Raw genomic sequence first — 23,898 nt, 5'->3', positions numbered from 1 at the left:
CTCAGCATTATGTGGCTCTTACAGAGCAGAGTCTGCACAATGTCACTGAACCCCTGCACGGCCTCTGCCTCTTTGAGGCTAATTAGAGGCCATGAAGAAACTCAGCAAGTGACCTCAGGCCCTTTCTGAACCTCAGTCACTGACTAGAGGGCCTTGCGCCTTTCCTTTCTGAAAGCCAAGATTCCTGTGCCTGGAACAAGACCTCCGGGGAGGCTGTGGACAACATCCGGGAGGTCCTGACCATGACAGGTCACTCCCTCTGCCCTGGTGACTCGCAGGAGGCTCCACACTAGACCAGGAGGAAGAACCCAGCCGACCCCCCAGGTGGCTCCCCAGGCCCCAATAGCCTGACCCTCTCTCATGCCCTGTGTTGCTAGGTGAGGCCGGCAGGGAGCAGGTTCTGTTGCTCATGAGAGCCCAGACTCTGTCATCCATCTCCCACACACACCATGGTCTTGAATTCTCACTTCAAAGAAATACCTTAGTGGAGGTCGCCCCAAATCGTGCCCGGCAGAGTGAAATTCTGGAAGCAAAGTTCTCGCACCTGTACCCAAGTGCCCATCCACAGACACCCAATTCAAGACAATCTCTTCCCTGTTCAGCAGTGAGATAAAAGCACGAACACTGGTGTGCATGCACATATTTGTGTGTACACATGTATATACCCATGCACGTATATATATTTAACACATGTAAAACATTTTTTTCCTTTGAAGAATGTACCTTCGAAGATTATGTCTTGTCTTTTGTATCGACTTGTTCTTTCTTTTATGAAGTGATGGTGACAGGTAATGGTCATTATTTATTAATTCATCTTTAATGCCATTCCTTGGGGAATTTTTAAATAATTATCTTTTTTTATTCCTCCACTGGACGCTTTCTTTACTTTTTGACTTGTTTGTAAAATCTCCAGGGCCGAGAGCCCTGCGATAGCTTTGCAGCGACTTTCAAGGAGCAAGGTAACCCTCACTCACATCCTGGACTTGCTGGCGAGAGCTTCCGGGCCAGGCAGGGGCCAGGACCCGCACCCCCAACCCAGCCGCCCCCCCACCGGGGAGTGTGAGACGGCGGGGGAGGCAGACAGGACGCCACCCTTGAAGCACAGGGAAGCGGCCTTTACCAGGCGCCTCTCTTTTCCCGGTGAGCAGCTGCAGGCCCTCTAGCCCCAGAGGCCTGTGGAGCCTTCACTGGATTAATTCGTATGCTTCTCTTGCTTTAGTTTTTAACATTTTAATCAGTATGCTTATGATGCGTAATACATACACCCATCCTGGGGAACTGATACACATACACACACACACACGCACACACACACACACACACACACACACACACACACGCACGCGCTGACCGAATCTTGATCCTATTCACTTCCTCTTCGCCCCCTCTCCTTCCCATTTCCCCAGAGCCCATTCCCATCTCCGCAAAGTCTACCTCCTTGTTCTTGCTTTTAACATTTTTTGGTCATAATCATCTTCATTTCAAGCTACACTCTGGTTGTCTTTTCGGCATTTTAGTTATCTCATGTTAGCAGCCACGGTTCGGAAGCCCTCATGTTGATGACCCTGGCACTCATTTTAGTACATCTCCTGAATTGAGGAAGAGGAAATCGGTAGAAAGCATCCTGGGAACAATTAGAGAATTATACAGTTATGCAGTTTGGTCATGTACTGAAGTGAACTTTAGCTGGAAAAAAAACCTCACAAAAAACAAGAAACAAAACAGGAATCCAATGTAGAAAAACAATGAGTCTGCTGAAATACATTCTTAACATTTCCGGGGAAATTGATCAATGAGGAGAACCGAGCCTGGCATTTAATGTCCACCAGGGGGCACTACAGTCAAAGCACAGAGCAAAGGACTCAAACCCCTTGATGTGCCTAAATTAGGGTCTTTTTTTTTTTTTTTTTTTTTGATACCGGGGATCGAACTCGGGTCCTTGCGCTTTCGAGGCAGGCTTCGGAACCACTGAGCTAAATCCCTGGCCCCAGTTAGGGTCTTTTAAAAGAATAATGTCAAAAGTGAATTGCAAAATGAAAGGCCACTCTTTTTCCGATCTGATAAGGCAAAAGTGCATAAGGTAGTTTTTGCTAAAAATAACAATAACTCATTTTCTGGCAGCAGTCGCTGCAAAGTCGCTGACTCGGGCATCCAGAAGGAAACGCGACCCAGCGCCGGGCGGGCGGGCGGAGGTGAGGGACCAGGTCTCTGCCGTTGGAGACGCCAAACTCAGCCATCTGGAGACATTCTCCTCCCTCTGTCCTGCCCACCCTCCGCCCCGCGATGTTCAGGAACTGGGCTTTTAGACGGCTGAGACGCTTCGGTGTAGGTTAGGAGTGGCCGGCGAGTCACACCCGAGTCACCGCCAGGGGCTCACGCCCGGTGTAGCAGCGCCCAGGGCTAGGAATGTCAAGTGCGCATGCTCTGGGCGACAGAGCAGATGGGGCGGGGGGGGGGGGGGTCGTGTTCTGATCCAGTGCAAAAGCAACTGACTCTTTATGGGCGGAGATGAGGCTCAGGTAGAGCACCTGCCTGCGTGTGTCAGTTCCTGAATTCAATCCCCAGTACCGCTGAAAAACGAAAAAGCAGATTGATTCTTTTTTGGAACCCAGGCCCTTCACGAGGGGCGACATCTCTAACCCTTTCTCATTTTTTATTTTGAGAAAAGATCTCCCTAAGCCTCTGTGTTTCCCAGGCTGAACTCAAACTAGTGATCTTCCTGCCTCAGTCTCCCAGAGTGCTGAGATTACAGCCGTGTGCCACCAAGGCCGGCATAACTAATCATCTTTTAAAAGCATTTGGTTTCCTTATTAAGGCCAAAATGAAGTGTGTTGTGGATTGAACAACACTCCAAACTGTGCTGACATCCTGCCCCTACCCCTTATCTAGAAATGTGACTCTATTTAAAGAAGTAATCAGGCTAAAAGGAAGTCACCAGGGGGGACCCCAAGAGGAACCCTGGACAGCACCTGCCAGGGACCTGGAGGCAGAGATTGGGTGAGGAAGCCCAGGGAAGGGAGACAGCCACCAGCAGCTGAGAGGGATCACGGGCCAGTAGAACCAGCCCTGCCGCACCCCGAGTCCAGGCTCCCAGTTTCCAGGGTCAGGAGGAAATTATTTTCTCCTGATTGAAGCCTCCCAGCTCATGGTACTCGGCTGTGGCACCCTGGAAACAGACACAGGAAATGGAGAGTGAAATCTGGAGCACAGCAACAAGGAGAGGGCAATGGACAAAGCACACAGTTTGAAAGACTTCCGTTTTCGCCCTTTCTCCCCTCTGTTCCATCTTTCCGGTCCTAATATTCCTATTTTTAAATATAAAACATAATTTTACTTCTCTCTAAAGATACACCCGTGGTGACTTCTGGAGAAGCGTCCATTGTTTTTATCGGTGCCCCGTGTAGATCTCCTGAAACACCTAAACACTTCATGGGGACCGCGCCATTCTCCCTTGAGCTCCTGAGAGTATTTTGAGAGCTTTCTGGGGATGAAACCCAGGGCCTCGTGCATGCTAAGCCAGTGTTCCCTGCCACTGAGCTGCACCCCAGGCCTCAAAGTGCCTGAAGTAAATGTTCTCTAATTCTTCATGACAGCTTAAAGGAGAAGATAAGAAAGCTGTTTCAGCTTCCTGGAACACAGAGCAAAGCTGCACATCCTTTCCTAATCACACAGATTTCCAGAGGGCAAACAGAGCTTGGGAGACAGATTCCCCAAAGCCTTTCCTGGTCTAGCCTTTTGTAAGTATCATACAACTATATCCTGTTCTTAATTACTTGCCAATAAGAGAAGAAAATAGATCCTCGAAATGATGTTCACTCAGGGGTGGTCTTGGGGGGCTTCTGGGTGTGGCCACGTGCAGCGCAATGACATTGTGACGCCCTCGGACAAGGGCGGAAGGCCCGAATTATGGTGATGCTGCAGGATTTAGTGGAGCGGAACAGGCCCCATGGCTTAGTACTTTAACTGTACTTCTCTCTCCTTTTGGGTACCCAGATACCCAGTGTTACCATTGCTCACGTCACCTGGCACTGGAAGACGCTGCACAGGTGGGCGGCTCAGGAGCAGAGTGCCGTGTGCCCAGCTGAGTGCTGGGCTGCACCCTCAGGCTCAGGAGTGCGGGGCTACAATGTTGGAGGACAAATTCACCTCCTCCTGGGCAGGGCACCTCTCCCGATGCACACTTGACTGGACTTCGGCTAGAAGCGTCTCTGATGTTCTGAGAATTTGCAGAACCTCAGACACAGTGGTAGCAGCACTGATATTCCCGTACCTAAAGAGTTTCTTCCTCCGTCACTTCCATCTCGTTCTCTAGAAGAGCTGACTCACCTTTTAGAATTACGGGGAAGATCAGCAACCAGCAGAGCTGTCTCCTCTGGTGTCCTGACAAGATCCTCCCCGGTTGCTGATCCCATCCATCTCTGTGGCCACAGTCCTTCTGAACACCCAGTGGCTCTCAGCCCGATGGCCTGGGCCACTGCCATTCTGCATCCGAGAGACGAGCGCCATGGGGAAGATCTGGACCAAACCAGGACAAAGTCCCCAACAACAACCCCCTAGGGAAACAAATCTCTTATCTTCACTGTGCTTCAGCAGAGCCCAAACAGACTAGAGTTTCTACAAATACTGAAGACAATTAAAAGGAAATCACGGAAGTCCGAAACTATGCTGAGATCGCCCGCACCTCACAGGTCCGGTCCCATTCCTTACCCAAGCTCAGCACTCGACTCAAATGGTGAAGACCACCTTGTGGCCTCTTGCTTTCCCAGCCACCAAGTCACTGCCTTGGGAAAAGTGTCATCTTACCCCCACCCCAGCCAGCGTCCTAGACAACCTGTGTGTGGAGATGGATGTCCCAGAGGGAAAGAGCCACAGACTCTTGCCAGAAGTGGCTCTGTAGTTCCAAAGGACGAGGGACGTCCCTCAGATGATGGGGGCTTAGGGACAGAAAGCAAGCAGCCCACGCACGATCAGAGTGAGACAGGAGATGTGCAAAACACTTCATGTGGACCTTCTCGAGTAATCCTCACAGCAGCCCTATGCTAAAGGAAGGTGTATTATCCACATTTCATAAAGGAGGGAACAAGCCTAAAACACAAAGAAACTTGGCCAAAGGTGCACAAATCAGTGAGGCCAAAGTCAGAGCTGCAGCCCAAGTCATCAGCTATGGCAGTGAGGGCACTTAATGTGCACACGCACACACACACACAGACTGAAGGAGTAGGAGGGAGCAGTCACCTAGAGGACACTGAGGACAAACAAAGGATGCCAAGGGGAATCACCAAATACCAAGGGCTGGACAGAGCAGAGATAGTTTCCACCAAAGGAAGAGTCATAAACCAGACTAGAGCAATCAAGGCCCATTGGTGTCACACTGAGGCCCCAGCCCTGTGGCTGAGATGTGGAAAAGAGGCACAGGGTGGTCCAGAGACAGCGGGGCACCAAGAGGGTGGGCATCCTTGGAAGATGGAGGACCCGGAAGGGCTTCTCCACCAAGGCGCCAGGACCGAGACAACCCGCTGAGAAGGGATAAGCGCAAAAGAGAGACCCGGGGCCCAGGAAAGACGCCCGGAGCAGCGGCAGCAGAGGGTAGCAGAGATCCCCAGAGCCCGGACTCAGGTGGCCTGGAGAACGCAGGATGGGACTCACCAGCTCAGGGGTCCCTCTAGTGTCTCGTGGTTTCCCTGTGCTCTGGGCTTCCAGGGCCTTGAGCCCCAGGCCTGGAGCCAGCGGGTCACTGTCCCAGGTGGAAGAGAAGTCTTTGGGGCCACCGATAGGGCAGAGGAGGAGGCTGCTTCTCTCTGCTGGCAGCCAGTGCCACCAGCCCGCAGGAGATCATTAGCCCGCCTAGGAGGCTTACCCCGGCCAGACACGGCGAGGGAAGTAATCTGCTAACATACATTCCTCTTTCCCTCTGGAAAATCTGAATCAGAGAACCATTTGCTCTAAGCAAGCTTGTGCATTCTGCTTGTTTGATGGGCAAAGAGCAAGACCTTCCAAGGTTTAAAACCAAAATCTCTATTCACAGCCCCTAGGGTAAGGGAAATATGTGGCGCCCACATGAGTAAGCTCCGAATCACCGCCTTCAGCCTATTTTTCTCATCGAGTGACTATCTATTTGGTCAGAAGCTGTCTCACCCAGCCGCTAATTGTATGTCACAGACTTGCTCAACCCCACTGTCTTGCTGCCAGCTCCGACCCTTGCTGCCCTGGATTGTGTTGAAACAGTTTCTGAGGGTGTTTTTAGAGTTCCAGGAAAACACTTTTTTAAAAAGCCTCCTAGGAGAATGAGCTTGAAGTAAATGTCATTGAGGCTTCTGGCTGGTTCCTGTGCGGCCCTTTGAAACTAAGAACAGCTCAACACCAGAGCCATGATCATTTCTCTTGGCTTCCTTTTTCAATTTTATTACACAAAGTTTCAAACATGCACAAAGGTATGGGAGAAAGAGCGATGATGCCACATGTACCCATCACCTAGCTCCAACATTCAACCGTTAGCAACTCATTTTGGCCACTATGTTCAGTGAGTGATGGAGGAAGGGGGAGAGGGAAGGAGGGAAAGGAAAGAAAATTAAAACGCACCGCACAAGATTTGGAGCATGTTGCCACTCGCTCCATATTTTTTTTTACTCCTGAATCCACTCTGAAATAGTTCTAGTAGAAAGGACCCACAGCTGGTTTGGCAAAACTCCTTGGAGACTGCGAATTTCAATTCAGATTTCAGAGAACTCATTAGGAACTGCCCCACAAAGGACCGTATCTCCTTGTATCTCACCATTTCCAATGTGATTCTGAAAGAAACTGATGACTTGTGCCAGGCTCACATTTTACTTGTCAGGGATTTTAACCACACAGAGAAAATTCCAGTAAGAGGCTTAAAAGTTTCCCAGCTAAAGAAATGCCGATGGTGATGGAGCGGCAGAGAGTAGAGCCAGGGCTGGTGCGAACGAACCGGATGTCTGAGGACTCCAGCCCGGTCGTGAGCTCTGCGCTTCAGATGGTTTGCAGGGGGGCCCCGTGGGAGGTCACGAGGGTCCCACGGAGTCCAGGCCACCACCCTCCGTCTTCGGTGGGGAGGAGACACTGGCCTACCTGCTGTGGCCTTCTCCTCACACAGCCTTTGAGACTTCCAACCTCGCCTCTTTCTCTCTTTCCAAGCATGGTCTGATTGAGATAAAGGGAATTTATGTCACTAATATTAATGCTTCCTTCTCAAACTTTGTTTTCTGTCAGCAAGTAAAGGTGAAAAGGACAACGATGGGCCATAGATGCTAATTTTAGCTCAAGATCTAACCGTGTCATTTGTCAGCAGAGTCACTTGCAGCCTCCCGCTGTGGGATCTGGCGAGCTCAGGGCACCTCCCCAAGCTCACGTCCACAGAAGAGCACACATAGGTTTGGCAAGACGTTGGTCGGGGCTGAAATCTTGGCCGGGAGCATGTCCACTTCCACGCAGACTCCTCCCTAGAGCAAAGGCTTAGGGCAGATGTGAAGGCAGGTCCACCGAAGGGCGGGGCGCATAGCTGGAGCACACACTCACCCCACACACCAAGGACGTGAAGGAGGGAGGGAGCACGAATGCCCAGACGGGCTCTCAGTGACAGCTGCCTGGTCCCCTCCCCTCTCAGCAAGCCAGGCAGCCAGGGTGAAGAGTCTCCTCCAGGACCCCACAGATGGTCTGCACTGCCTGGGACAAATTTCTATTTCTTGACCATCTGCCAAGGTGCCAGGGAAAAGACGCCACTCAGGAGAGTTAGTAATTTGGGTGCTGTCTGTGAGCTCTGACAAAAGGAGAAGCAGCAGATGATTTCTGACGGTCGAAAGTGAACTCAACATGTCAGGAGCTGCTAGCACACAGGAGGGCTCTGCATCTGCCCTTGTGGATTAAAGCCCAAGCTCTGTGACCATGGGATGCCACCTGGCTTCTTTAACTGGAGAGAGGAACACCTGTGCCACAGGGATCGAAATCCTTTTTTTTTCCCCAAATAAACATCCTCTATTAAAGAAAAAAAGGACTGCTGTTAAGCACCAAAACTGTATGTTATTACACTGCATGTACAATAAGAGAAAGGTGATTGCAATACTTGGTGTACAAGTACTTAACTCTCAAGCCATGAGTGTAAAAACCATGAAATACACAGTAATACAGTAATTACAACGCAGAAAACTTGTCTAAATGAGGAAAAGGCAACAGTCCAAACAATTGTTGTAGATGTCCTAGTACTGGTATAAATGCTTGCTTAGTGTTTACTTTGTACTTCTACTACTTTAGAATGTTAATTGAGCATATTTCTTGTAAATCTGCAGAAGATGCATTTACAATCCACTATGCATACTGTCCAATTAATGTCATGGTGAGAAAGCCATCGGTAAAGCCAAGCACAACATGCTAATGTTTCTGCTTCTACCTTCATAATATTGCACAAAGCTAGTAAATGGTGAATCAGTTTGCCAGCATAATTTTCGTGTACCCAGAATGGCTAGAAACATGTCAGTTTTGTTAGCCCTAAGGGACTTTATTCATGCAAAATGACCTGCGGCCTTTGACTTTTCTTGAACTACATCTGGCTTCATGCTTGGCAAGACACACAGCACAGTGAGAAATCCCATGAGCCAGTGGGGTTTGGACAAAGCCACAGTACTGAGAGATCACTGGGTTGCACAATCTACCCATCTTGAAAATGCCACCTTATGATTAGGGAGACTTCTTAAAAATAATGAGTGCTGGGGAAAGCTGGAATAATTAGTTACTTTCTTTGATAGTTAACCACAGAACGTGCAAATTTAAAAAAAAAATACCCCCATTAAAACTGAACTCTGTAACCCAATGCCATATGTTTTTACATCTAAACATTGCTTTCCGAGTGGGAGGACGAGGAGGAGGAGGCCTTGCCCTGCACGGACTGGGAGAACTGACAAGTGACTTGAGAGAAGAAAATTATCTACAGATGAAGATTGGTTCTGATTCTTTTGGATAACAGTAGTTTAAGCAATTTGTCCCACGGTTGGATTCTACTAGATTCCAAGCTTGTTGGCTCAAGTGGTGTGAAAACCAAAACGAAGCACGGCTGGCAGTTCCTTTTCAGTCATTCCAAGGGAGAGTGTCTGGCATGAGTCTCGGATGTGCAGCATTCCCGACGGTGGGGGAGAACAGGACTTCTCTCCCCACCCACCCACTAGACCCTTGAGGCGGCCGTTTAAGCTGGGGTCACGAAGAACCAGAAGAGCATTGAAACCCTTAAACACACATAAAGCTTCTGACTTAAGGAGTACGTCGAGGTATTCTCCTTCCGAAAATGCTATGATTTCCAACACCAAGGAATCTGGGAGGTCTGCCTTTTTGGAAAACAACTAGGCAATTTAGTCCAGAATATTTCTCACCATAACTTCTTGCTCACTGGAGCAGGAGAAGTATAAAATTTGGGTCAGTACCACCAGAAAATTCTCATGAGATACAAGTATTGCATAGTTTACATCTTACATGAGAATTTTAAAGACTTTTTCCCCCATAGTTGCTCCCAGTCATTTGGAAATCAAAGAAATGGCATCAGTTAAACCAAGCTGGGAAAGTGAAATCTTTGCAAAGTTTATGTTGCTAATTAAATTAAAGTTTCTAGCAGATCAAGGACAAATAGCTGAGTTCAACCAAATATTTCCTTTGATCTCTGGGTTCTTTACTTCAAAGACGAGCCAGCAGGATTGCGCGGGGGGCTGCTGGGGTCCCCGTTTCCTTACCGTGCGGGGATCCCGGTGCCAGGGTCCCCGGGAGCCTGCTCCAGAGAAGTGCAGAGCCTGCGCTGTTTGTTTTTGCCCGGGCCAGGCTGGCGGGAAGTGTGTGGCGAGAATGAGTGAGTCAGCAGACGCGGGTTTGCAGCCTGGTCCGCCAGGGCCCGGTTCCACGAGAAAGCACTGCACGTCACGCTCTCCCACCAGGGCCTGTGCATCTCAGCTCCGATCTGAAGGTAGTGCTGGGCCTCTGGATAACCAAATCCTGAAATGAGATTAAGACCTACAACTCGAGAAGAAGCCTCAAGAAGTTTACTTTTTCTTCCAGGAAGAAGCTTCTGCCACGACGCTTCCAGTGCTTCCTGCGCAGTAGGCGCTTAGTAATTCTTTGCTGAATGAGTGAAGGGAAAATGAAGACTGCGGTGAGGAGCGGGCCCGGGACTGTCTGCCACTTAGACGTGTTCTTCTTCCTCTCAGGTCACCCCATTCACTGCGGCTGCGCAGCCCCGACGGCACTTGGGCCTAGGATGGAGGAACAAGGACATAGTAGGGCCAGGGAGGGAAAAAGGGACTGGGGAAGGGAAGGATAAAGAAAGGGTGGCCCTGCCTGCCAAGGGGAAGGAAGGACAGCTCTGAGGGTGGGAGGGGTTTCCCACAACTGTCTTCAGCTGGGAGAGCGTCCTGTGCCCGGCGCAGTGGTGCACCAGTGGTGGCAGCACCATCCACACGAACCCAGTCTGCTTCCCACCAAATGGATTGAACTTTTGCCTCTCTCTGAATTTTCGCAAGCCTGGAAAGTCAAGCAGCCAACTTATCAGAGAAATAAACTTCAAGTCATACTAAATTCTTAGTCACAGAAGAGGGTTCAGGGTACTGGGAAAACCCAGGTGCTGACTATGTGCTGAGTAACTAGAGGCAAAACCCAAGGCGGGGCACTGCCCCCTTGTCTAAAGCTTCCGTGTGCCTCTGGGATTCTCCTCCCCACAGTGCCTTGGGACAGACTTTCTTTTTGAGAGTCAGAATAAACAGGCAGATGTGTGAGGCTGAGCGTGGCCTTAAGTACACCTGGGGTGGGGACCGATGGGGATCCCCTGGGGTGTCGCCTTGTGCTACTGTAACAGGAGTGATCCCGGCCAGCCTTAGAGGGACTGTTCTTCCGCTGCCATGGGGATGATTTCCGAGGCAATGTCTGCAGTGAATCAGCCCTGGATAGAGGAGCGATTCAATCAGGTGAAAGAGACACTCCCAAAGACCCTGGTGCCGCTGAGGGTGTTCGAGGGAACAAGCCAGTACAGGGGACCAGATCTAATCTGGCTTTAAATATAAGGGCATGAATTTATCTCAGCTAGCAAGAGGTCCAGTGACAAGTGGGCTCTGTAGTTTCTCTTTACCTCTCTCTGTTCTAGAAAGGCAGTGATGGTGTAGCAACAAGGAACCCAGCCTCTTCCATCTCGCCTGAATTCAAGTGCCAGCTTCGATGTTTCTTGGCTGTGGGGCTTGTGCGATTTACCAAGCCTCTCTGAGCCTCCATCCCCACTCTGCAAACTGGAGATAACACTAGTGTCTCCTCCCCAGGGTTGCTGGTAACACTAAGTTAATTAACACATGTGAACTGCTTAGCCAGAGCCCGGCATGCAGTAAGCACTATAGAGTGTTAAATCTGATCATCTTTATTTATTTAGATCATCTGCTCATTGTCACAAAACAGCACGCATTCACATGGCACAGGGCGACATGTAGGGCAGAAAGGAACCTGTAGGAAGAGACAAGACAAGAGAGCAGAATGATGCAAGCTTCCAGGCATTTCTTTCCTTTAGCAAATCAAAATATTCTTCCCAGATCCCATCCTTTTCCACTGGGTGCTGTAGGTTAGGAATGGGCCACATGGTGATGTCCGTACCAATCCTTGGCAAAGGGGAATGGAGGTATCATAGGTTAGGGTCTCTGTGCAAATATGGTAGCCACCAGGCACAGGAAGTGATTTAGATTTAAGTTAAAGTGACAGAAAAATTTACATGTAGTTTCTCAGCCACACAAGCCTCATTTCAAGGGCTCCAGAGCTGATGAGGCTAGTGGTCTCCATGAAGGCAGAGTTTCCATCATCAGAAAAGGTTCTATTGGACAGTGTTGGAGTCAGGGTGCTTCCCTGGGGGTGGAGGAGGAGTGATTCTTCCATGAGCACATTTTCCTGTGATGCATGTACAAAAAGAGGCCTCCATCGGTGGGGAAGAAGAGAAGTAGTTGTTGGGTCGAGAATCAACAATGAAGGAAAGGGCTGGGGATTTAGCTCAGTGGTTATGCTGCTTGCCTCACAAGTGCAAGGTCCCAAGTTCGATCCCCAGTACTAAAACAAAACAATGAAGGAAAAATAGAAGCAAAGACCAAGACGGCCACCATCTTGGTGAATGCCCCATAACTCTTTCCTAGGCCTGAATATGTTCTCCATTCCTCCAGATTCTCACTGCTCCTGGATAATTTTCCTAATGCACATCCCTAATCCTTTTGAACTCATGCTCAATCCTGTCTGGATAACATTGCATGATGACTGCTGACCAGACTCACTAGCCTGGCATTCGAGAACTGAATACCTACCTTCATTTTCTCTCACACATTTTCTGAAACCCATCTAATTTCTATTTCTAGATAATCATGTCTTGAGAAGGGACTTCAATCTCTCCACCAGATGAGACAAGTGTTTTAACTAAAGTTGCAAAAACCTAGCATGAGGAGAACTGTATTCACACCCACGGCCAAGACAAGGCTCCAGGCAACAAGAAGATGCAAAACATCCAAGAAATAGTCTGTTCAAGTTTCAGAACTGTAACATGGCATTTCCTCTCTTGTATTGTGTCTGGTACCTGGTGCCTGGCAGATCTGGGCCTTAAAAGAATAGAGTGATGGGCACAGAACACGCGGAATCAGCCTGCTGCAGACAGGCAGGTCTGTGCATGCCCTACCAAGGTCCCAAGTTGCGCGGAAGATGCCGAATCACCCCGCTGCAGACAGGCAGCCACCTGGTTCCACACTACAAAGACACAGAGGACACCAGACCACCAGACCAAGGTACTGAGTCCTGCTGCTCCCGGCCTGGAGGTAGGGGCTTCTGAGCCACCGTCCCACTGCTCCTGGTCTAGAGGAAGGGGTTTCCCAGTCACCATGCCTCCCGTTGCTCCCAGCCCAGAGGAAAGGGCTTTGGGGTCACCTTCTGTCCCGCTGCTCCTGGCCCAGAGGAAGGGGCTTCCAGGCCACCATCTCTTCTACCGCTCCCAACCCAGAGGTAGGGGCTTCTGAGCCGCCATCCCACTACACCTGGTCCAGAGGAAGGGGCTTCCCAGCCACCATCCCTCCCGCTGCGCCCAGTCCACAGGAAAGGGCTTTTGGGCCACCATCCCTACTGCTGCTCCCGGCCCCTGTCCCACCTCTCCCAGCTCAGAGGAGGTAATCTGTGCAGGCGCTAACAGCCCCCCGCCCCAGTCAAAATGAGAAAACACGTAAATAAGTCTCAAAACCAGTCTTCCAGATCACCTACAGCAACCCCAAAGGGAAATGAGATGGAACACTCTGATACTCAACCACCTGGACCCACTGAACTGGCAACAAAAGGAGATCTGGAAAAAATGAAATCAGAAATAATTTCTCAGATAACAGGAGAAATTGTGCCCCTAGTGCAAGACATGATTAATAAATCTAGAGAGGAGCTCAGGAACATGATGGAATCCCAACATAAGAAACAAATGGAATCCATAAAACAGATGCAAAGAGATTTCCAGGGCATGAAAAACTCCGTTGAAAGTCTACACAGCAGAATGAGCCAGTGTGAGGACAGAATTTCAGATGTAGAGGATAAGATTGCAATGGGTGACCAGGAAAAGAAAAATTGCTTCAAAATTATAAGGGAACATGAGAAATCAATCCAGCACCTGCTAGATGATGCAAAGAAGAATAACATAAGACTGATGGGGCTCAATGAAGAAACAGGAGAGGGTGGAGATGACATAAAAAAATCTCTTCACAGAAATAATGGCAGAAAACTTCCCAAGCAGGGGAAAAGAGCTTGACATACAGATAAGTGAGGCATATAGGACTCCAAATAGCCTTGATCAAAAAAATCTACACATAGGCATATAATTGTTAAGATTCCAGAAACTAAACAGAAGAACAAAGTTCTCCAAGCAGTCAGAGAAAAGAAACAAATCACATACAAAGGAAAGCCCATCAGAATCACAGCAGACTTCTCAACACAAACCATCAAGGCAAGAAGAGCTTGGAGTGACATATTCCAAGCCCTAAAAGAAAACAGCTTCCAACCCAGATTGATGTACCCTGCAAAACTATCTTTCAAAATTGATGGAGAAATAAGATTCTTTCATGACAAAGAGCACCTTAGGAACTTCGTAAATACCAAATCAGCACTCCAAAGAATTTTACACAATATCCTAGGAACAGACATTGAGGATCACAACCCCAGGAGGCAAAGCAGAATGAACCCATCTGGCATGACAAGAAATTAAATATAAAGGAGGAGAACCCAACAAAAAGAAAAAGACATGGCAATGACAAGTCAATATGTTTCAGTTATAACCATCAATGTTAATGGTCTCAATTCACCAATCAAAAGAAATAGACTGGCAGAATGGGTCAAGAATCAAAATCCAACAATATGTTGCATACAAGAAACACACTTAATTCAAAAAGAAACTCATAGACTGAAAGTTAAATGGTGAAAAACAATACTCCATGTGACAGGAACCCGAAAAAAAGCAAGAGTAGCTATCTTCTTTGCAGATCAAGTAGATTTCAAACCAACACTGATCAAGAGAGATGAAGAAGGACACTACATCCTTGTAAAGGGAAGAATCCAACAGGAAGAGATGACAATCATAAATATCTATGCACCAAACACTAGAGCACCCAACTATATAAAACAAATACTAATGGACATGAAAAGTCATATATGCACTAATACAATTGTAGTGGGGGACCTCAACACCCCACTGTCACAAATAGATAGATCAACGAGACTCAAAATAAGTAATGAAATACTAGAACTCAATCGAACTCTTGAACAAATGAACTTAACAGATGTTTACAGAGTCTCCCACCCCACAAAATCAGAATACACATTCTTCTCAGCTGCACATGGGTCATTCTCCAAAATAGACCACATACTCACACATAGAACATGTTTAAGTAAGTGCAAAGGAATTGAAGTTATCCCCTGTATATTATCAGACCATAGTGCAATGAAATTGGAGATCCATAGCAAAAGAAACTCAAAAAATTTCATGAACATGTGGAAATTGAACAACACACTTCTGAATAACCAATGGGTCACAGAGGAAATTAAAGAAGAAATCAGACAGTTCCTTCAATTAAATGACAATGACAATACAACATATCGGAATCTATGGGACACAATGAAAGCAGTCTTACAAGGGAAATTCATAGCAGTGAATACTTATATTAGGAAAACAGAACGAGCCCAATTAAACAACCTGATGCTGAACCTCAAGCTTCTAGAAAAAGAAGAGCAGGACAACCCCAAAGCTCATACAAGGGAGGAAATTATAAAGATCAGAGGAGAAATCAATGCAATGGAGACTAAGAGAATGATACAAAAAATCAATGAAGCCAAGAGTTGGTTCTTCGAAAGAATCAACAAAATTGACAAACCTTTAGCCAACCTTGTCAGAAAAAGGAAAGAAAAGGCCTAAATCCATGCAATTAGGAATGAAAAGGGTGAAATGACAACAGACCCAGCAGAAATCCAGAGGATCATCAATACCTACTTGGAGAACCTATACGCCAATAAGATGGACAACACAGAAGAAATGGACAGATTCCTAGATACATATGAATTACCAAAGTTGAAGGAAGAAGACCTAAAAATTCTGAACAACCCAATATCAACCAATGAAATTGAAAATGTAATTCAAAATTTACCAACTAAGAAAAGCCTGGGCCCTGATGGCTTCACTGCTGAATTCTACAAGACATTTAGAGAGGAACTGCTGCCACTACTGTTTAAACTGTTAAATGAAATTGAAAGGGAAGCAATACTCCCAAATTCATTCCTGGAAGCAAGCATCACCTTGATCCCCAAAGCAGAGAAAGACCCAACTGAAAAAGAGAACTATAGGCCAATCTCACTAATGAACATAGATGCAAAAATCCTTAATAAGATACTGGCAAACAGAATGCAGAAGATCATCAAGAAGATCATACACCCTGATCAAGTGGGATTCATCCCAGGGATGCAGGGATGGTTCAATATATGAAAATCAATCAATGTAATACACTATATCAATAGAGCCAAGGACAAAAACCATATGATTATCTCCATAGATGCAGAAAAAGCATTTGACAAAATCCAACATGCATTTATGATAAAAACCCTACAAAAAATTGGAATAGACGGTCTCTCCCTCAAACTGATAGAAGCCATCTATGAAAAACCAACAGCCAATATCATACTAAATGGTCAAAAACTGAAATCCTTCACACTAAAATCAGGAACAAGACAAGGATGTCCACTATCACCACTCTTGTTCAATATAGTTCTGGAAGCATTAGCCATGGCAATTAGACAAGAGAAAGAAATAAAAGGAATAAAGATAGATAATGAAGAAGTCAAATTGTCATTATTTGCAGATGACATGATACTCTATAGAGAAGACCCCAAGAACTCCACCAAAAGTCTTCTACACTTAATAACCAAATTCAGTCAAGTAGCTGCTTACAAGGTCAACACACAAAAATCAATAGCTTTCCTCTACACCAATGACAGACTCACTGAGAGAGAAATAGGGCAAATAATTCCATTCACAGTAGCATACAAAAAACTGAAATACCTAGGAATCAACCTAACGAAAGAAATCAAAGACCTCTTCTCTGAAAACTATGGCACTCTGAAAAGAGAGATTGAAGATGATATCAGAAAATGGACAGACATCCCCTGCTCCTGGGTAGGAAGGATTAATATAGTGAAAATGGCCATACTTCCAAAACTGCTATATAGATTTAATGCAATTCCAATTGAGAGCCCAGCAGCATACTTCATAGACCTTGAGAAAACAATCCAAAAATTCATTTAGAACAAGAAGAGACCCAGAATAGCAAAAGCAATTCTAGGTAACAGAGACATGGCAGGGGGTATCACAATCCCCAACCTGCAACTCTACTACAAAGCTACTGTGATAAAAACAGCATGGTACTGGCAAAGAAACAGACTTGAGGACCAGTGGAACAGATTAGAAGATGCAGAAACAGTGCCAGACACACTCAGCCATCTCATCTTTGACAAAGGAGCCAAACACCCTCACTGGAGGAAAGATAGCCTCTTCAATAAATGGTGCTGGAAAAATTGGGCTTCAACTTGCCAAAGATTAAAACTAGACCTATATCTCTCACCATGCACTAAACTAAAATCAAAATGGATTAAAGATCTAAGTATTAAAATAGAAACTTTGAACCAGTTGGAACAGAGGTTAGGTAGAACCCTTGAAGACATCGGTGTAGGAAAAGATTTTATGAATAAAACCTCAGTTGCCCGTGAACTAGCACAAGCAATCAACAAATGGGATCTCTTCTTATTAAAAAGCTTCTGCACAGCAAGAGAAACCACCAGCAGTGTGAAGAGAGAACCTACAATGTGGGAAAAAATCTTCACCTGCTCTTCCTCAGACAAAGGTCTACTATCTCGAATCTATAAAGAACTTAAAAAGATCAGACCTCGCAAATGTAAAGACCCAATCTGAAAATGGGCATCTGAAATGAACAGACATTTCTCACACAAAGAAGTAGAAATAGCAAGTAAATACATGAAAAAATGTTCAACATCACTGGTCATTCGAGAGATGCAAATGAAAACAACACTGAGATTCCACTTCACTCCAGAAAGAATGGCTGCTATCATGAAATCAACCAATAACAAATGCTGGCGGGGCTGTGGGGAAAGAGGAACCTTGCTCCACTGCTGGTTGGAGTGTTGACTGGTGCAACCACTGTGGAAATCAGTATGGAGATACCTCAAAGAACTAGGACTGGAAGTCCCATTTGACCCCGCTATTCCACTGCTGGGGATCTTCCCCAAAGAATTAAAAGAATCATACCACAGTGATATATGTGTGCCCATGTTCATAGCAGCACAGTTTGTAATAGCTAAAACTTGGAAACAGCCCAAATGCCCATCAACTGGAGACTGGATAAAGAAAATGTGGGGTTTTTTTATAAAATGGAGTACTATTCAGCCATAAAAAATGAGAAATTAGAGACATTTATAGCTAAGTGGATGCACATTGAGGCGATACTCTTAAGTGAAATAAATAGGACACACATGAATAAATACTGAATAGTTTCTCTGGTGTGAGAAACTGAAAGTGTAAATAAGGACTAAATGTATAATAGCTAATGTGAAATAGGAAGAAAAGGGGCAAAGGGGAAAGAAGTGGGAGGGCTAGAGGAAAGGATAGAAGAGAATGGGATTAATATGAGAAAATGGAAAAATAGGAACAAAATCTTTGTAAATAGGGAGGAATGGAGGGGTTGAAGGGAGGGCTGGGCAAGGGTGAAAAATAAGAACCAAGAGAGACTATGTAAAGGTGCAAATTTCCAATGATGAATGTCATTATATTGTATACCTAAAATGTACCATTGATTAGAATGAATAATTGATAATGTAAAATAGGAAGAAAAGGTCCAAAGGGGTAGGGGTAGTGGGAGGGGCAGGGGAAAAGAAAGAAAGGAAAGGAAAAATGATGAGAAATGGAAAAAATGGAAATAAAGTCTTTGTAAATAGGGAAGGGTGGAGGGCGTGAAGGGAGGGCTAGGAATGGGGAAAAAATAAGAACCAAGATGCATTATGTAAAGGTACAATTCCCAATGAGAAATGTAATTGTGTTGTATACCTACAATGTACCAATAAAAGAATTTAAAAAAAAAAAAAAAGAATAGAGTGATGCCCTAGACCAGTGTTTTCCAAACTTGCCTTTTCCTCAGAATCATTTAGGTTGATTTGAATTGTAACACTAATAGACTCCACCCTGGACCTGGAAAAAGGGCCGAGGAATCTGAATTTTAATAAATGCTTATTTATGATTTTTCATATTTGGGCAAAATGGTGATACTCTGTTCTCACATTAAAAATCACCTGAGGCCATGCAGAAAGCCCACATGGAAAGGCCTTGCACCAGCATTCTGGCCAACTGCCAGGCCAAGCTTCCAGCCAACAGCCAGGCTCCACTGCTAGACATGTGTGAAGATTTAACATGGGACCCTGGCCCCAGCCCCCAGGACACTTCAGCTGGGGCTCCAGATGTTGTTGAGCAAGGAAAAATCATCCTCCCTTTGCTCTGTCTGAATTCTGGACTCTGTCTGACCAACAGAGTCCAGCAACAAAAGAAAATCGGTGTTTTGTGTATGTTTAAGAGACATTTGGAGAACTTATAAAATAAAATGCAGTAGCTTGGTTCCTGTCCCCAAGATAGCCTGATTCGTTTAGTCTGGAGAATGATCTGGTATTAATTTGGCCCCTACTTTTTGGTTATAAATATCAAGAAGAATTGAATGAGTAATATGTGAAAATACAGCAACCCATTACCTTTGTGACTATTTTACAATGTGATATAAAGAGAGAGACAAATAGGAAGACAGATAGAGATGAACTATTTGAAAATAATTTGTAGTCCTGACATTTGATCTCATTTGACTTTAGCATGCAACTATCCAAAAGTAAGAGTGTTTTCTACATAACCACAATACCATTATCCCATGTAAGAAATTACTAATGATAGATAATTTATTGTCTAGTCTGTAGTCACATGTCTTCCATAGTCCTCAAAGTCTCCTTTTTAGCAGTTTTTTGAACCAGGATTTAATCAAATTTTATACATTATATTCAATTGTTAAGGTTCTTTAGTCTACTGATCTCCCCTTTGTTTATTTTTTATCTTACACTGACTTTTTAAAGCAATCAGACTAAATAGAATAATCTATGACAAACATATGGGTCTGATCATCTCTTTATGGTCTCATTTAATTAGCACATCATTTCCCAGTAGTATCAGAGACCCTGGCAGTGGATCCCAATCTCCTGCTTGGTGCTATGATACATGACAAGAAGAAACACTTGGATGCAGACTTAAAGAGACAGAGATGGGGAACTTGGATGACCAGTGCTTAAGTAAGTAAAGGCTTGAGCAAGCAAAGGCCCTAAAAGGCCAGAACCATTGATATTTATTGGTGACAGTCATTATTAGGTTGGCATGAGGGGGCTACATGTGGTTGCTAGGGATACATTGCTGATGCAGGCAAGCCTTATAAAGGAAGAGACAGAGCATTCTTGTGTTAGGGTGGGAATGGAATTTGGGTAAGAGTCACTCTGACCTCGGCTGTGTTATCTCATATGCTTTGGTCAGACTCACTTCCTAAACCAATTTTGGGGTTAACTCTTTATGGCCTACACGGTTTACAGTCTGCTTTGCGCATAATTAATGGAGCAGTCTGCCACACAGTAGGTCCTATAAATAAATCTAAAGAAATAGATTTAGATTAAGCACTTGGGGAAAGTTCAGTTCACAGGAGATGGGTAATTCATATCACATGTATATGTGTATGTATATGACGCATACTTCCAGGTGTTCTCACTATTAGTAATACATGTGCATTTGATCTCTTTATTAAGAAATGAACATCCTACCTCTTAGTTAAAATTCATTTTTGTATTTACCGTTAACAATGGATCTATGAAGTAATATTCCAGCCTGTGAATGTCCTCTTTCCCCAAAAAATGTAGTGCTTTTAGCATCCCTGGATGACAGTTGTCTAAAAGGATTGTTTGGTTGGAGGTTACAAAATGCTCTGTTTTGTGTGGGGTTTTGTTGTTGTTGTTGTGTTGTTTTGTTTTATTTTTACATTTTTTATTAAGGTATTACTTACATTTACAGTAATAATCCATCCTTTTTTACTGTGCAGTTATGCACATCTTGACAAATGCATTCATTTCTATAACCAGCACAAACATTAAGATATAGAATAAATGCACCACTCACCAAAGATTCTTCCAAGTCCCATTATACTCAACCCCTCCCCCCAACCCAGCCTCTGATCTGTTTTCTGTCCCTTTAGGTGTTTGGCTTTGTCAGAATGTCACATACCCAGAATCAAATGTTGTATAGCCTTTTAATTCTGGCTTCTTTCACTTAGCAAAAAGCGTTTGAGGTCCATCCATGTTGTTGTTTGTATCAATAATTTTTTCTTTCTGTGTTGCTGAATAGTATTCCATCACATGGAATCCATTGCTTATCTACTGAGGGATGTGTTTGGGTTGTGTACAGTTTGGGTTAATTATGAATAAACCCACAAAAGCATTCTCATCTTGGTCTTTGTGAAATGTAAGTTTTCTTTTCTGTTGGGTAAATACTTAGAGATAGTATTATTGCATTATTTAATAAATGTATACTTAATTTTATCAAAAAACTTTCTCAGATCTTTTCTGCAGTGGCTATGCCATCTATATCCCTGTCTGAAATATGTGAGTTACACCATGTTAAAATTTCACCATTCTTTATATTCTTCCCCGACCTTCTCCTATGAAGAAAAGCATGTCCTCATCAACCCAAGACCAACCCTAATTGTGTTTGTAAAGGTGGAATGGATGTTAATTCTTTCCATCTCATTACTAATTATTAGCAGAAATAGTTTTATAGATGTCAACTGCAGAGTGAGAGGCAATGGATTGATTCTTGCTCCCTCTCTCCCCTTTCCCTCTGTTCTCCTTCCTTGTGTTGAAATCTCATCTTTTTCTTCATAGTTCACTTCCTCCATCCATACACAAGTGACCCTTTTTTCTCCTTCTCCCTTTCTTCTTTGTAACTATAGATGTAGAATTTTTATTCTATATTTTCCGAGCATAAACAGTTATCACTCTTTACAATGCTTAGTGGCTTACATTGGCCCCATGGGAAGTCTGATCTATCTAGTCCTAAGACTTTTGACATGACTTTGTGTGGCTTCAATATTTCTTGCTTTCTAGTATAAGAAGACACCCCCTCCACCTCAAACGTTCCTTGAACTGAGCCTAAAATCAGCCATTTCTCCAACAGACCTGGATTTTTTAAATGGCATTTAGAAATCAAGCCTAGAGTAGGTGTCTCATGACTACTACACACATATATACATGCACACAATCTAAATAACAAATTAAGATATACCTTCTTAAATCTCAAATTCATAGTAATATTTCCAGTTAGACTAATGTTCTTAACACCTTTCATTTTTTTATTTGTATCATTCTCCTTTACACTAGATATCTTGTTTCTTAGTAAAATTAATATGCTTATTAATTCACTTTACCTCCTAATACAAATAAATTAGTTTCACAATTACAAGGCCAGTCTTATTCCTACTAAGAAACATGCAAGATCTCCACATTTCTTTTTACCCTTACCTACTTCCCGTGAGAGAATTCCAGTTGGCGTACTGAGGTCAAAAGTCATTTGAAATAATTCTTGCTCTCTGTGGGGAATTTTCAACTTAGAATATAGGTAAGTTTATTTTAGTTTCCATTTATTTTCAACTTTAGGATTTGGAACAAACATATTTTCAAAGCTCCCCACTATGCATTGCAGTTCAGAGTGAGAGATAATAGGTTGATTCTTGCTCTCCTCCTCTTTCCTTCTGTTCCATTTCCTTGTGTTGAAATCCCATCTTTTCTTCATAGTTCACTTCCTCTATCCATACACTTTCTTGGATTCCATGCATCAAGAGTGGTATTTCCTGCTCTGTACTCCAGAGCCCTTTCACCTTCTTCCTGATAAAGACCTTGCATTATAATCCTTGGGCCAAAGGTCGGCAAATCTTTGCTCTGATGGTCCAGTTAGTAAATATTTTAGGCTTACAAGTCACATACACCTCTGTTGCTTACTCTTCTTTTTATTAATCCTTCACATTCTTAGCTAGCAGGGCCTCCAAAAACAGGAAGTGTCCTGAGGTGTGGTCCTTGATCACAGTTTGGCAACATCTTCCTTATGTGGACTTCCTATTTCAAGGTCACTGGGGCAGGAAAACTTTTATTCATCCTGTGTGCCTCAGAAAGAGCAGAGTACATGAGAAGGAACCCTCACTAAGTGTCTGCCCCATGCATGAGCTCAGGCTGTGCTTGGATGGCATACTTACAAGACTGCTACTACTCCAGAAAACATAAAATGAGTGACCAGCCATGTGCATAACCTTCATCCAGGCATGAGAAGAGGGTGGCAGTGGTGTGTGGGGCTGATCAGCACAACTTAGAGGTTCTTGGGGCTAAGCACAGGTTAGTATCTAGGAAAGAGCATTCGTGGCTAAAAATGTACAGGAACAGGTAAGATAGCAGAGATACAAGTAGTTAAAATTCTTTCACTGTAACCTCCCCAAAAAGTGGCCCCCAGTAGCTAGGAAGCTATAGGTTAAATGCCCTTTATCCAAAATGTTTGGGACAGAACTGTTTCACGTCTGAGATTTGTTTTCAAGTTTTGGAGTACTTGCCATATGCGTGATGAAATACGACCAAGAGCTGAATGCAAGCTTCACGTAAGTTTCATATACACCTAGCACGCATTGCCTGAAGGAGATTTTACACAATATTTTGGTGCACTTGTGTTCTGACTGTGACTCATCACATGAGATCAGGTGTAGGATTTTCCACTGGTGACATCCAAGAAGCATTGGCTTTCGGGGTGTTTCAGATTTTGGATCTTTGGATTAGGGATGCTGAATCTGTATCAGCCCCCTCTGTGGGGGAAGACACTAACAAGCCAAGAAGGTCCTCTGCTTTCCAGAAGCCTATTTTCCTCTTCATCTGAAAGACAAACAAAGCTTGGGCCGGGGATTTAGCTCAGTGGTTCCACCGCCTGCCTCGCAAGCTAAGGACCCGAGTTCGATCCCCGGTACCAAAAAAAAAAAAGCAAGCAGAGAAACAAAGCTTGACACCATCTGGAAGAGAACAACACAAAGACGTGTAGCTGGTTTTTGGTGCTTTGAATCCTGAATTTGTTAGGGCATGATTAGTACACTGAGGAAGGGCAGAATGCTGTTAGTTTTTTCCCTGAGCACCTTCCTAAAACAGCTCCTGAGTTTACACCTTAATACAAAATGCTAATTTTACTGAAGGAAAAAGAAAACACTGGCAATGCTTTTTTTC

General features: G+C 44.7%; 1 long non-coding RNA gene across 1 annotated transcript in view; it reads right to left on the bottom strand.

The window, feature by feature from the left end:
• Positions 1-23,617, bottom strand: part of LOC110349287 (uncharacterized) — a 32,887-nt gene extending 9,270 nt beyond the window's left edge. Inside the window, exons 1-2 of the long non-coding RNA XR_015442194.1 lie at positions 22,168-23,617; positions 9,732-10,244 (exon numbers count right to left, since the gene is read on the bottom strand). This is a non-coding gene — a long non-coding RNA (uncharacterized LOC110349287). The remainder of the gene's footprint in view (positions 1-9,731; positions 10,245-22,167) is intronic.
• Between the last annotated feature and the right edge of the window lie 281 nt (positions 23,618-23,898).

Source organism: Heterocephalus glaber, unplaced genomic scaffold (genome assembly GCF_053883595.1).
Source record: "Heterocephalus glaber isolate CG9 unplaced genomic scaffold, H.glaber_assembly_v1.0 deba00001538, whole genome shotgun sequence".
Lineage (NCBI taxonomy): Eukaryota > Metazoa > Chordata > Mammalia > Rodentia > Bathyergidae > Heterocephalus > Heterocephalus glaber.
This window is presented reverse-complemented; position numbering and strand designations above follow the sequence as displayed.